Raw genomic sequence first — 15,650 nt, 5'->3', positions numbered from 1 at the left:
TGCCATCACCTCATGTTTCAGCATGATAATGCACGGCCCCACGTCGCATGGATATGTACACAATTCTGAAAATGTCCCAGTTCTTCCATGGATTGTATACTCACAAAACATGTCACTCATTGAGCATGTTTGGGATGCAAATATCCAGCAACTTCGCACAGCCATTGAAGGAAGAGTGGGACAATATTCCACAGGCCACAATCAACAGCCTGATCAACTCTACGCAAAGAAGATGTGTCGCGATGCATGAGGCAAATGGTGGTCACACAAGATACTGACTTGATCCACGCACCTACCTTTCTTTTGAAAAAGATATCTGTGACCAACAGATGCATATTTGTAATCCCAGTCATGTAAAATCCATAAATTAGGGTCTAATTAATTTATTTCAACTAACTGATTTCCTTATATGAGTTGTAACTCAGCAAAATCTTAAAAAATGTTGTATGTTGCATTTATATTTTGGTTCAGTGTAAATATACACTGAGTGCAAAAACATTATGAACACATGCTCCTTCCATGACATAGACTGACCAGGTGAATCCAGGTGAAAGCTATGATCCCTATTGATGTCACTTGTTAAATTCACTTCAATCAGTGTAGATTAAGGGGATGAGACAGGTTAAAGAAGGATTTTTAAGCCTTGAGACAATTGAGACAATTGAGACAGATTGTGCATGTGTGCCATTCAGAGGGTGAATGGGCAGGACAAAAAAATGTAAGTGCCTTTGAACGGGAAAATGGTAGTACGTGCCAGGCGCACCGGTTTGTGTCAAGAACTGCAACGCCTCTGGGTTTTTCATGCTAAACAGTTTCTTGTGTGTATCAAGAATGGTCCACCACCCAAAGAACATCCAGCCAACTTGACTCAAATGTGAGAAGCATTGGCGTCAACAAGGGCCAGCATCCCCTTGGAACGCTTTCGACACCTTGTTGAGTCTATGCCCCAATCAATTGAGGCTGTTCTGAGGGCAAAAGGGTGGGCAACTCAATTTTAGAAAAGTGTTCTTAATGGGGTTTTTTTACACTCAGTGTAGGTGGACAATGACATTGAATTCCCCAAATATGGCATTTTATCATCTAATATTTGCTTGAAGAAAGTCATATGGTAGTTTTGTGGAATACATTATATCAACCAGTCTTTCAGAAAAACAAGTTTTCATTGAAAAAATATAATCATTCTAACAGCAAAGCAAAGTAATAAAATACTAAAGTGTTCCAGGTCTTTGTATGTTTAACTCTAGGGACAGATGTTGCTGTCTCAGACCGCTGAGTAGGACCTAGAACAATCTGGGAACACAACAAAGAGATGAAGAGAATAAATAAAGAAAGGAACAATTATGTGAACCTCTAACAGCACAACTTTGAAGAGTGGAAATTTAGATGGGTGTGGGTGGGATAACTCCTGAGAGAGCAATTTTTTTTCGGGGGGGGGGGTATGGTGCAACAGAACATGGGTACTTCTTGTATATCATCCACTGACACAAAGATTAATCAAACAAACTGGAAACAATAGAACACTATGAAAAAAATTGGGGAAACCAGGCCTAGTAGTCATAGCTGACTTTGAAAAGGCTTTTGATAAAGTACGACTGGAATTTATATATAAATGGCTGGAATATTGACATTTTGGAGAATCTCTTAAAGTGGGTTAAAGTTATGTATAGTAACCCAAGGTGTACTACTTCTCAGAAAGTATTAAACTGTCAAGAGGAGTAAAACAAGGTTGTCCACTATCGGCATATCTATTTATTATGACCATCGAAATGTAGATATTAAAATCAGATGCAACAATAATATCAGATCACAAAAAAAATACATTTACATTTCCGTGTAGGTTACCAATAAAATGTTCTGACGGTAAAGTGGACATACTCAGTATTCATGTCCCGAAATGAAGAAATTATCTCACTAAAATACATTATTATAGAAAGTCAACAAAAATAGATAAGATCTTGCTACCATGGAAAGGAAAATACCCATTTATTTGTTGAAAAATCACCCCGATTAACTCTTTGGTCATATCCCAGTTCACCTACTTGCTTATGGCCATGTCTACACCTAACAACTTGTTTTTTAAATTATATGAGCAAAAAATATTACATTTTATTTGGAATGGCAAGCCAGACAAAATTAAAATGGGCCTATTTAATTCGACGGGCAGAAATTATTACATTTTAAAGAATTATACTTTTCACAAAAGCTATACTTAAATCCAAACTAGTTCTCTAGCAGATTAGTAAGAATGTATCACCAAGTATTCAAGAATGGTCTTTTTCCCTTTATTCAGATTACAACTTCTCACTTTTGGTCATTTGCAAAATCTCCAAAATATCACTATTTTTAAACAAGCCATAGAAAGTTGGTTGCAATTTCAGTTTAATCTACCAGAAAAAAACAATAAATATTACAACAAGTATTATGGTTAAACTCAAAAATACTAATTAATAAAAAACATTTTTATAAAAATGTGAAACATAACAGCACAGTTGAAAAAAATATGGCAAATAGAAGAGATAAATGGAAGGGGTTAAGGGTAGCTGAAGATAAGTAATGTAAAATATACTGTGTCTGTAAAATGTATATAGTATGTATAAACTGGAAGTAGAAGCCTAAATGGTGTTGTCCATTAGTTTACTCCAAATAGGGGAGTGGTGGTAGGGTTAAGGGAAAATAATAAAGGAAAATATACCAGTTAAAAGTTTGGACACACCTACTCATTCAAGGGTTTTCTTTATTTTTACATTGAAGAATAATAGTGAAGACATCAAAACTACGAAAGAAGACATATGGAATCATGTAGTAACCAAAAAAAGTGTTATATATATAATATATAATATAATATATTTAATATTCTTGAAAGTAGCCACCCTTTGCCTTGATGACAGCTTTGCAAACTCTTGGCATTCTCTCAACCAGCTTCCTGAGGAATTATTTTCCAACAGTCTTTAAGGAGTTACCACATATGCTGAACTTTTGTTGGCTGCTTTTCCTTCACTCTGCGGTCCAACTCAGCAATTCGACCATGAAGGCCTGATTAACGCAGTCTCCTCCAAACAGTTGATGTTGAAATGTGTCTGTTACTTGAACTCTGTGAAGCATTTATTTGGGCTACAATTTCTGAGGCTGATAACTCTAATGAACTTACAGTATCCTCTGCAGCAGAGGTAAGTCTGGATCTTCCTTTCCTGTGGCGGTCTTCATGAGAGCCAGATTCATCATAGCGCTTGATGGTTTTTGCGACTGCACTTGAAGAAACTTTCAAGGTTCTTTATAATGTTCCGCAATGTCTGACCTTCATGTCTTAAAGTAATGATGGACTGTTGTTTCTCTTTGCTTATTTGAGCTGTTCTTGCCATAATATGGACTTGGTATTTTACCAAATAGGGCTATCTTCTGTATACCACCCCTACCTTGTCACAACACAACTGATTGGCTCAAATGCATTAAGGAAAGAAATTCCACAAATTAACTTTTAACAAGGCCCATCTGTTAATTGAAATGCATTCTAGGTGACTACCTCATGAAGCTGGTTGAGAGAATGCCAAGAGTGTGCAAAGCTGTCATCAAGGCAAAGGGTGGCTATTTGAAGAATCTCAAATATAAAATATATATTTGTTTAACACTTTTTTGGTCGCTACATGTATTATTTCATAGTTGTGATGTCTTCACTATTATTCTACATTGTATAAAACAGTAAAATAAATAAAAACCCTTGAATGATAGGTGTGTCCCAACTTTTGACTGGTACTGTACAGTTATTTAAAAAAATATATGGGGAATTGGAAATTATGCAGACAATTACATTGACAGAAGCCAGATTGTATTTTCAATATTAAAGATGATCCACCCCCTAAATAAATTTAAAAAACATATTAATCAAACAATATCTACTGTATGCACTTCTTCTGTCACTCCTAGAGCTGTGACGATAAATCCATACCCATAATTTACGTTTTTTGTCCATATCGCCCAGCTCAAATCAATTCCCTTTCATCAAGCAACACTATTTTGCCCTCCATCTTGTAGTGATGGAGGGAAAGTAAGATGGAGAGAGAGTTCAGTCTGGGGGTATACGGCCAGAGACCTGGAGTTTGATTGGCTCACAGACCATACCAGCAGTAGCAGGAGAAGACCACTCCCCCACGAGACCACCATACCCTGTACCCACACTCCAGGTGTCATCATCGCTACAAACAATGTAATCATTTTTACTCCTCATCGCCTCCTGTGTGGACCATCTAACCTACAGTATGTGTCTCGGTCTTCCATCTGTGTGGACCTTAATCAGAAGTAATGAACACCACCATCAGGGTTGATCCAAGGGGGAAGTGAAACAACAACAGGAATGGTTTCACTGAAATCCCTCAGATACGCTAAGCCCGCTCTCACACACACTCACCATCCATCAACTCCATTCAGACGCTGCCTGGCATCCCTGAACAAACTATATTCTGGAAATTGATGAAGAGGCTGCACTGTACGCAGAAATATGAACTACAATTTGGTCATATCCAAATGGTACAAAACGAGTCCTGCTTTAGGATGGAGTGAAAAAGCTTGTTTAGGGAGTTTTAGAGTACTGTTCATTCATTACGCCCACTTACGGGCTGAGTGAGTCACACACACATAGGCACATGTAGTTGAGCAGTTGTGTTAGCTGCAGTCTGCAGGAGAGAGACGCTGTACCCCAACATGCAAAGCCCAGAGATGCTGGGCTCTGCTGGCGTAGGCTGTGAATTTGCACCTCAGGAGGTGGTAGCTACAGAGCCTGCAAAACGGTAACAGATTGATGCTGAGACTAAGATCTTTCCCTTTAAAAGTATGCCAAACAAAAACCATTGATTGCAAAGTTAACCAAACAACTATATGTGCAAGGACTACTTTTAACAATTTCCACAGGAACACAGGAATACATTTACTAGAGAAGACCAGTGGTGATCTAAAGTTTGGTAACAGAATAATGGTAAAATCTCCCTCCGTTCTTTATGTGACCACGTTTTCCAAAAACTCTTAAATATCAACTCCGATTTAAGATTCAAAGATGTCTGCAGAAAGAATGGGGTGTCAGCTATGATTTGACAGCTTGAGTTTGAAAAAATATATTTTGGAACCACAGTAAGTGAAGTGGATTAACACCAGGTAACAGAACGATGGTAACAGAATGGCATCATGGGTCCCTGATCTGTATTATACATAAATTCATTTTTATGAACATCATTCTCTATATGTATCCTGAATAGGTACACAAAGGAAGAAAAATGTAATATCCTCCTTTGCATGTTTATTCTAAACACTGGCTATTATTCTAATGCGCTCCGGCCCCAAACAAGACCAAATTTGGTTGGTCCGGACCAGACCAAATCTGTACCAATGATAGACGTCTAAGTTTCAGAAGTTTGAACAGTACAGCACAGTACACCACAGTAAAGTACAGTACAGCAGAGTAGGATAGAGTTCAATAAAGTAGAGTATAGTTCAGTACAGTTCAGTACATAAAGTAAATTATACCGTACTCCACTCTAGTGTGCTCTACTTATACTGTATTGTACAAAAGTCTACTGTACAGTAGGGATTAATATTTTCCAGGAATCTACCAAGTTTCAATACCGGGAATAATTCACATTTATCTCAAGAGTCCGGGGAAATACCACAAAAATAGGAAGTTCCCATTTAAAGTGTTTAAAACCAAGATATGGTCACTATGCCACCTGTGTCACAATGTAAAGATTTCAGAGCAAATTAAACAGATTTTTAGTAATGTAGTATATAGTGAATTGTGCGTAGGCCTATCAAATTTGTGACTGTCTGAAGAGTCAGGCACATATTTTAAAGGCTATACTGTAGGGGTTTCCTGTAGTGTTTTTTTAACTGTGTTCGGGTCGTGTGTGCAGTCTGGCAGTGTCAATTACGTGTGTACTTTCAATTTATGGTGACCTTGTGTGAAGTAAATACACTAGGCTAAAGGCTTCCATGCGACAACCTGTTTGGATAATGTGCTATTTACATGTTGTGTATTTTGTGGAACTTCATTAGTGCCGACATTTTGTACATTTTGTGTAATTTAATATATATTTTTTGGGGGGGGAAATGGGAATAGTGTTCCCGGGACAGTCCCGGGATCCCGGTTACCCTTGTTAATTCCTACTGTACAGTACTAGAGGTGTAACGATTTACCAATACGCATCGATCGCTGAGTCAAATGTTTAACCCTTTACACTAGTGGGATTTTGCCTTCATTGATAAGGCTAAATTGAATTGTTTCTTACCGAAGAAATATGAAATGCATAAGCATATTAGTAATTGAAAGGGAACCGTTTGGAGATTATGGGAATATTATTAGACCAAAATTGAGGACACAACAGTTCACCTGACACAAGACTGAATGCAAACATTACACTCTAATGTGTATTTTACATTTACTGTTCTTTTCACCGCATTTGTTGACAACAAAATCAGAGAATATTCTAGACTGCTCAATTTGGCCAGGCGGCCAGCTCTAGGAAGAGCTCTAGGATGATGAGGCCACTGTGTTCTTGGGGACCTTCTATGCTGCAGAAATGTTTTGGTACTCTTCCCCAGATCTGTGTCTCGACACAGTCCTGTCTACATCTCAAGGGAATCAATGGAAACAGGATGCACCTGAGCTCAATTTCAAGTTTCATAGCAAAGGATCTGAATACTTATATAAATAAGGTATTTCCTTTTTTATTTTTTGCATTTTTTTGCATTCTAAAACCTCTTTTCGCTTAGTCATTATGGGGCATTGTCTGTAGATTGAAGAGGGGAAAAAATGATGTTATCCATTTTAGAATGCGGTTGTAACGTAACAAAATATGGAAACAGTCAAGGGGTCTGAATACATTCCGAATGCACTGTATAAATTCCGGTCGTACTTTATCTAAAGCCTTTCAAAGTCAGCTATGAATACCAGGCCTGGTTTGACAGATTTTTTATAGTGTTCTATTGCTTCCAGTACTTGTCTGATATTATTTCCAATATATCGTCCATGTAAAAAAAAAACCTATCTGATTAGGATGAATAATATGCGATAATAGCTTTTTAATTATATGTGCTAAGCATTTTGCTAGAATATTTGCATCACAACACTGAAGTGTAAAGGGCCTCCAATTCTTTAAATGGACTGGATCTTTACATTTACCACCTGGGACCTGTTTCAGTAATAGTGAATCAGACCGTCTTGTTGAGTATGTGATAATTTACCATTTTTATAAGAGTGATTACATTTTTTTTTTTTTAAGGTTTAGTATGCCATCCAGCCCTGGAGTTTCCCCAGACTTAAAGGCTTTAATTGCATCAAGAAGTGATGCAATTCACATGAGTCTTTCTGTACTTTCTTGACAAGTAAATATTTATAGTTATGTAATATTTAGCTAATGAGTGTCCTAATATCTAGCAAATATTTAGCTTCTTTGGCTACACAACTCTAGCCTCTCTCTTCCAGCTATTCCGGAGCACAATTGGCTATACGGACGCAAGACTCTCCGCTATTCCTGTTCTCGTAAAATCCCAGGAAAAACTATAGGCTACAAAATCTCTAGGAAATCATTTTTTTTATAAGAGGCCTAATATGCTTTTCGTGTAGAGAAGCAGGCTTGCTCTTGCTAATTGCTGAATGTGAAATAGGCCTAGACCAAATGAACCTTCGCTCCGGTCTGAGGTCCCTGGCCGCCAGCGATGATAACATTGTTGCACTGATGTATTAAATGGTTGCACAGGACAGACATTGATGAGCACAGTGAAAAAGAAGATCCAATCAAATTGACATCCATTAGAAAAATGGATATCACTTGCCAACCACTTGAGCAATGAGACAAACAATGACATGATGTAAAAGATGTGCAGGCTAAACAACGTTTGTTGTTGAATATCTAGATGTCATTTAAATAGGAGTTTCTATATTATATATTTTTCATTAGGCTACATGTAGCCTACATTGAAGTATTATTTGCAGTTGTCACTATGACAATGAACACATCCTGAAGCACTGAATGGTCTGTGTTACCACCTTATTAATATAATTTAATTTGTATTTCACCTTTATTTAACCAGGTAGGCAAGTTGAGAACAAGTTCTCATTTACAACTGCGACCTGGCCAAGATAAAGCAAAGCAGTTCGACACATACAACAACAGAGTTACACATGGAGTGAAACAAACATACAGTCAATAATACAGTAGAAAAATAAGTCTATATACAATGTGAGCAAATGAGGTGAGATAGGGAAGGCAAAAAAAAGGCCATGGTGGCAAAGTAAATACAATATAGCAAGTAAAACACTGGAATGGTAGATTTGTAGTGGAAGAAAGTGCAAAGTAGAAATAGAAATAATGGGGTGCAAAGGAGCAAAATAAATAAATACAGTAGGGGAAGAGGTAGTTGTTTGGGCTAAATTATAGATGGGCTATGTACAGGTGCAGTGATCTGTGAGCTGCTCTGACAGCTGGTGCTTAAAGCTAGCAAGGGAGATAAGTGTTTCCAGTTTCAGAGATTTTTGTAGTTCGTTCCAGTCATTGGCAGCAGAGAACTGGAAGGAGAGACGGCCAAAGGAGGAATTGGCTTTGGGGGTAGGCCTACAACGTGCAGTAGAATGCTTTAATCAGTTGATTGACAGGTGCAGGCTACTGTAGAACAATAAACTTTCCTCTAGTGTGGATGCTCGCCAACGTTTTATAGTTACGTATAATTTATCGTTATAGTTATTGTCCTTGGCCCTTAACGCTTAAATTGGTAAATATTCCCTGCTATTTGGTGTTATTTATCATTTTGGAGGGGGAAGGTTATTTGTTTTCCCCTTTCAAACGCTCGAGGAGGGCAGGTAGAAATATAGGGAGGGCCATCCATTTTAATTTCAAAGATGTGCGATTACCTCCAGGTATCCCTCAATATAAATAACATTCACTCCCTAAGCTCCCAGTGACAATTCTCATCTGGCTATACTTGCAGATAGGGGCTTACATTACATTTTACCATCAGCAATAGATTTAGTACTTTTGCTTTAAACAATAAGTCTATATGGTAATTTTTTGATATACAGGATAAAGTTGACAATTTCGTAACGAAAACACTTGTATGAGCCCCACTGCATGGTCGTAAAGGGAGGAGAATAGAAGCTCACTCAGAAAAAACTTTCAAACGGTCAAAACCATTTGAATTTCAGACAGGAGTGAAATCCAAAGTTGGGCTATTTATTCAGTGGCTATGTCATAGCAAAATTGTTGTTAACTAGTAAGTGATGGTGATTTCAGATCAAAAGTGGGGGGACAAAAAGCCTACATTTGCATAGCCTTATATGGCTCAGCTCAGGTGCTTATATACACCATAGAAGTATTTACACACAAACACAGAGAGAGAAATCAGTTCAGAGAGGACCAGCTCATGAGCTCCATCAGCAACAGATCTTCATTTAGAATGGAAAAAGAATGTGTTTATGCAACAAATGTTAGTGCATCTAATCTCAGCAAATTGAACCGAAACGCCTCGATTCGTTCCTCTAATCAAACCATATCGCACCGAATCGTTTTAAACTGAAAGGTATCGTATCGGAGCCCATGTATCTAGATACGTATCAAATCGTCTTGAAAAGGGAAAGATGCACATCCCTAATACAGCACTGTACTGTACTGACCTATACTATACTTTTCTTTACTGTACTGTACTGGATTGGACTGTCCAAACTTGTGAAACAGACGTCTATAATTGGTTCAATTTTGGACTGACCAAATTTCAGACTACTTTTCAACGTCCATGGATGTCTGGTGTCGGCGGTGCTCAGTGGGTGAGAAGGCTGGTTAGAGTAAATTGAAAGAGAGGGGGCTCATGGGTAGCTGTCAGTAAGAGCCGGGAGAGGTGACATTAACTAGAGAGAGAGAGAGGAGACAGCGAGACAGAGAGAGAGAGAGGAGACAGCGAGACAGAGAGAGAGAGGAGACAGCGAGACAGAGAGAGAGGGGGGGAGGGGTTGTCCAGACCATTTTCACACTATTGCTTTGACCACCAAGTGACAGAAAGATATAGAAAACCGTTATGAGCGGAACATAGCAGTATGCCAGCGGAAGGGAGGACCGTAGCAAGTGACTACAATGAACTCCCATTGTAGCCAATACAGTTGCAGTCCTTCTGTTACAGATTTGTTTTGTCATTGTGGTAACAGAATAACACGTTTTAATACGTTAATATATTATCAACCAAATTATTATCAGTAAAAACATTCATTGGTAGGTCTACCTTTACAACTGTGAACGTTCATTACCCTCCCTCATGAAGGAGAGAAATGTGAAAAATCTGAAAATGTGGGTCTTTGTTCAGCACGAAGGGATTTTGTCAGTCTGTGACCAAGAGGAAGTGGTCTTGTTTCAATGCTATGAAATGATTTAGTATTTTTTCAAGTTGAGAGCTCTAAATCCGGCTGAGAATATCACAGCGAGATGCAACCACAAGTGTTGGATTCGCTAGACTGTCACCTTTCACATGCCGTCTCCCAGACTCCGCTGCTCAGAGTGAGAGCAAATCAATTCTTTGTCTGGATAAGACGGAAAATGTGGCACATCACTCCCTATGCAAATGTGGGGTCTGAAACCTGACACTTCAAGTCAACTCTGCTGAGTGAGTGGTAGTGGAGAGCAGACAGATGGGGCTTTCTGGCACTATAAGGCACTGGACCCTACGATGTTCACAGAGCGCTTTGTACACCAATACGTCAGTCGGAACCGGTCCAGAACCACGCAAAGAGACGAGCCACAGGGGAAGCTGTCAGTCCCTGCCTTTCAAAGACTAGCCACACAGGTACTGTACAGACGTAATATTACTACTCCACCTACTCTCCATCTCACCTCAATCGCCTCGTATTAAAAGTTCCCTCAGTGAGAGCATGACCTCTGTCTGTAAGAGAATTATTTTCTATCAGCAGTGAAATATTTACTATTTTCTCTGAAAGACTTCCCTGGGTGTGTGTTTCTGTGTTTTACAAAGTTCTCGGACTACTCTCTCCCTCAGCTCAGCTTAGTACTACAGTAGTGGGGTAGGTGGGCAACATCAGCATTCCTCCATGTTACAGTGAATCACTCATCAACATTTAATACACTCATCCATCCTGGCCTGCAACCTTAAATGCGCCAACCTCACTCCATATCAACAGATAACAAAGATCAGCGAAGCCAACACATCAGGGTGCAACTTGGTGGTAAACATTCATTTAAACATTAATGGTAAAATAATACTAACAATAACAACCACCCGTTCCACTACCCCACATGGCAGACTATGTAGGCTACCCAGGACAGGGTGGTGTAAGTCAAATCAAATCAAATTTTATTGGTCACATACACATGGTTAGCAGATGTTAATGCGAGTGAAGCGAAGTGCTTGTGCTTCTAGTTCCAACCGTGCAGTAATATCTAACGAGTAATCTAACGATTTCACAAGTGATCTAACAATTTCACAGAGCGCTTCGTGTAACCGTGCCTACTGATTGAGAACACCCGCACCTCTCCAGGACTGCGTCATTGGGGAGGAGGGGTAACTTTCGCCCGAGGAGTCAGAGGGGGATTCCTTATTATTCTACAGCTACCTCGAAAGTGACTCATAGCTTTAGCTTGGCTAAATGGAAAGGATGGTACATGCACACACACACACACACACACACACACAACACACACACACAACACACACACACACACAACACACACACACACACACACACACCACAGCTGCCTCTTCTCTGCCCAGCTCTTACTGATAGTTGCATCATTAGAAGTGGGATTAATTAAGGCACCTCACCAGTTGATTCATTCTCTCCTCAGATAGTCTCTGCTCTCTGCTCATTAGCTTCAGGTGGTGCACTGTTCTGTTATCATCAAAAAGGTAGCACTAGCACAACACCACAGTCATTTAGTTCAAATTCAATTAATGATCTCGGGAAAGTCAATGATGATATATGAATAAAATGTCTAGCAGCGGGGGAAAAGGATGCTGTACAAGGACTGAGAAGCTCAGTTCTGGTAACTTTAAAACAAGACATTACTCTAAAATGGGGGGGAAATTATGCTGAAACAATTTAAAATATAAAAATCCTTACACATATTCCACCTCCAGAAATGAGCCCAATAACATATTATAAAAATTATTTGTAAAAATTATTTTTAACATATTGGATAATGCATATGCATGGTCCATATTATCAGGTTTGCTATTAGCAATAAGCATTATCACCTGTAGCCCAACTGATGCAGCATAGTGGGTATAAATAAATAGGCTGAAGTTTGGGGTAGCCTATCTGCATTTACCCTATTGGGCTAATCATTAGCTAGATCCCAAATCCTATTGATTAACTAGTTAACTAGTTAGCATTCAATTTATGTCCCCAAAAATCATGCCGCTACCAAAAAATCTGGTTTTAAAATGGTGCAGTTTACACAAATATAGGAGATGAGAAATAAATAAAGTAGGAATGGAAAGCTGGGATCCCCCGCTTTTTAACAAAGGCTATTAAACCTGCTGTTTGTCCCACGATTGCAAAAATTGCTGTGCATTGACTGCTCATCAGATTGCATATTTCCGTGTTTTCCAAAAGTGCATGGAGTAACCAGACAAATAGAAAAAGTAGCCAGCCAGGTGGTTGAGACTTTGAGGGAAGGCGGTAGATTAGTAATCTAGTCAGAAAAACTAGTCTAGTCTACTCTTTCAATTTAATTTATTGTGGCAAAAACTAAATCTAATCTGCTCTTTCAGTTTAGTTTATTGTGGCAAAAATCTAAGAAAAAAGGTTGTGTTCTGTCAAGTAAACATGGATTCCCTGTTGAGAAACATTATATAATTGCAGGAAAATGTTTTTAAAAATGCTAAATGTTCAGGGGGAGGACCTCCGAACGCCCCACCAATTTGTTTGAAGAATGAAACAGGTGTTAAACATGGGCTTTGCTACACAGAAAGCAGCAGCTGACTACTCCATTGTCAACACTTTAAAGAGCAACTGCCTTTAAAAAGCAACGAATCACTTTGAAAACAGCCTATGTGAAGTCGATACCACTCAGAAACAGTTATTCTTGTCATAAATTGACTACAAAGTGTAAATAGGATAATTTTAGTCAAAGTCAGTCTCTTCTAAAACGGTGTTTGGAACATCCGTGTGTCACAACTGATAAATTAAGGTTGGGTTTTGATTTGAAGATGTCTATTTGCCCACTAACATGGGATGAACAGCTGTGGTGATTGCTCTCTATCCAACAGCACCGACAGTGAGACAGACCTGCCAAGCAGCTCTGACTTTGTTTGCATAAGAAAATATGTTGCACATTTGATGACTTAAGAAATACTGCACCTTAGTCAGATTTGCGCAACTAAAACATCCTCGGCAAAAACTTCAAAATTAATTACAGATTTCTTAAGTTATCTTTGATTCATTCTGGGGATTTTGAGGAGGTGAACTACGCTTTTGCGTCAACAGTTTTTTATTTGATTTATTTAACCTTTATTTAACCAGGTTGTCACGTCCTGACCATAGAAAGATGTTATTTTCTATGGTAGAGTAGGTCAGGGCGTGACAGGGTTTTTTCCCTATGGTTTCTATTTCTATGTTCATGTTCTAGTTTTGTATTTCTATGTTGGGGTTTTGTTTGGGATGATCTCCAATTAGAGGCAGCTGGTCCTTGTTGTCTCTAATTGGAGATTTTTTGCAGCTTCAGCTTCAGTCATTGGCAGCAGAGAACTGGAAGGAAAAGCGGCCAAAGGAAGTGTTGGCTTTGGGGGTGATCAGCGAAATATACCTGCTGGAGCGCGTGCTATTGGTGGGTGTTGCTATGGTGACCAGTGAGCTGAGATAAGACGGGGCGTTACCTAGCAAAGACTTATAGATGACCTGGAGCCAGTGGGTTTGGCGACGAATATGTAGTGAGGGCCAGCCAACGAGAGCATACAGGTCGCAGTGGTGGGTAGTATATGGGGCTTTGGTGACAAAACGGATGTCACTGTGATAGACCACATCCAGTTTGCTGAGTAGAGTGTTGGGGGCTATTTTGTAAATGACATCGCTGAAGTCAAGGATCGGTAGGATAGTCAATTTTACGAGGGTATGTTTGGCAGCATGAGTGAAGGAGGCTTTGCTGCGAAATAGGAAACCGATTCTAGATTTAATTTTGGATTGGAGATGCTTAATGTGAGTCTGGAAGAAGAGTTTACAGTCTAACCAGACACCTAGGTACTTGTAGTTGTCCACATATTCTAAGTCATAACCGTCCAGAGTAGTGATGCTAGTTGGGCGTGAGGGTGCGGGGCAACAATCGGTTGAAGAGCATGCACTTTGACAGTGTCTCTTGGAGGACAAACATTAACCAAGCGCAGAATCGGTCAGTAAACACACATCCAAGACTGAAATCTAGTTTATCTAATTAGCAACAGAAAATAACACACGTACCAATCGGAGTGTTCAGTGGCTCTTTAGTCAAGTCAGTAGGCCTATATCAATATGTTTAATAATACCAAATATCATGACATTAGCTTTTATAACCTTCAATCAGTTATCAGTTCAAAAAATGAGCTGTTTTTGGTACATAGGCTACACTGACAAGTCACTTTAGCGGTCACTGAATCCTAGGAAAAATACAAACAAGATTTTTGGTTTGACAGCTTTGATAAACTAGTCAACATTGTTGTTTGGTTGCCAATCAAAGTACAGTAAATAGCCTATGTGCCTGGCTGGCTATAGCAGGCTTATGAAACACGAAAGAAAATAAATGAAAGTGCAATAAAAAACAAGTGGATTTTAACTCATCGTCACTCTTTGCTTTACATGGCAGTAGGAAGCTCTCGCATCCATTTATATGCAGATGATACAGTCTTATGCTCAGCTGGCCCCTCCCCGGATTTTATGTTAAACGCTCTACAACAAAACTTTCTTAGTGTCCAACAAGCTTTCTCTTCCCCTTAACCTTGTTCTGAACACCTCCAAAACAAAGGTCATGTGGTTTGGCAAGAAGAATGCCCCTCTCCCCACAGGTGTTATTACTACCTCTGAGGGTTTAGAGCTTGAGGTAGTCACCTCATACAAGTACTTGGGAGTATGGCTGGACGGTACACTGTCCTTCTCTCAGCACATATCAAAGCTGCAAGCTAAAGTTAAATCTAGACTTGGGTTTCCTGTATCGTAATCGCTCCTCTTTCACCCCAGCTGCCAAACTAACCCTGATTCAGATGACCATCCTACCCCTGCTATGTTACGGAGACATAATTTATAGATCAGCAGATATGGGTGCTCTCGAGTAGCTAGATGTTCTTCACCATTCGGCCATCAGATTTGCCACCAATGCTCCTTATAGGACACGTCACTGCACTCTATACTATTCTGTAAACTGGTTATTTCTGTATACCTGTCGCAAGACCCACTGGTTGATGCTTATTTATAAAACCCTCTTAGGCCTCACTCCCCCCTATCTGAGATATCTACTGCAGCCTTCATCCTCCACATACAACACCCCTTCTACCAGTCACATTCTGTTAAAGGTCCCCAAAGCACACACATGCCTGGGTCGCTCATATTTTCAGTTCACTGCAGCTGGTGACTGCAACGAGTTGCAACAAACACTCAAACTGGACAGTTATATCTCAATCTCTTCATTCAAAAAGTCAATCATGGA

General features: G+C 39.3%; 1 protein-coding gene across 2 annotated transcripts in view; it reads right to left on the bottom strand.

The window, feature by feature from the left end:
• ca16b (carbonic anhydrase XVI b) overlaps positions 1-15,650 on the bottom strand; it is a 298,762-nt gene that overhangs the window by 227,507 nt on the left and 55,605 nt on the right. The gene's annotated exons all lie outside the window — the stretch shown is intronic.

This window comes from Salmo trutta, chromosome 14 (genome assembly GCF_901001165.1).
Source record: "Salmo trutta chromosome 14, fSalTru1.1, whole genome shotgun sequence".
Taxonomy (NCBI): domain Eukaryota; kingdom Metazoa; phylum Chordata; class Actinopteri; order Salmoniformes; family Salmonidae; genus Salmo; species Salmo trutta.
This window is presented reverse-complemented; position numbering and strand designations above follow the sequence as displayed.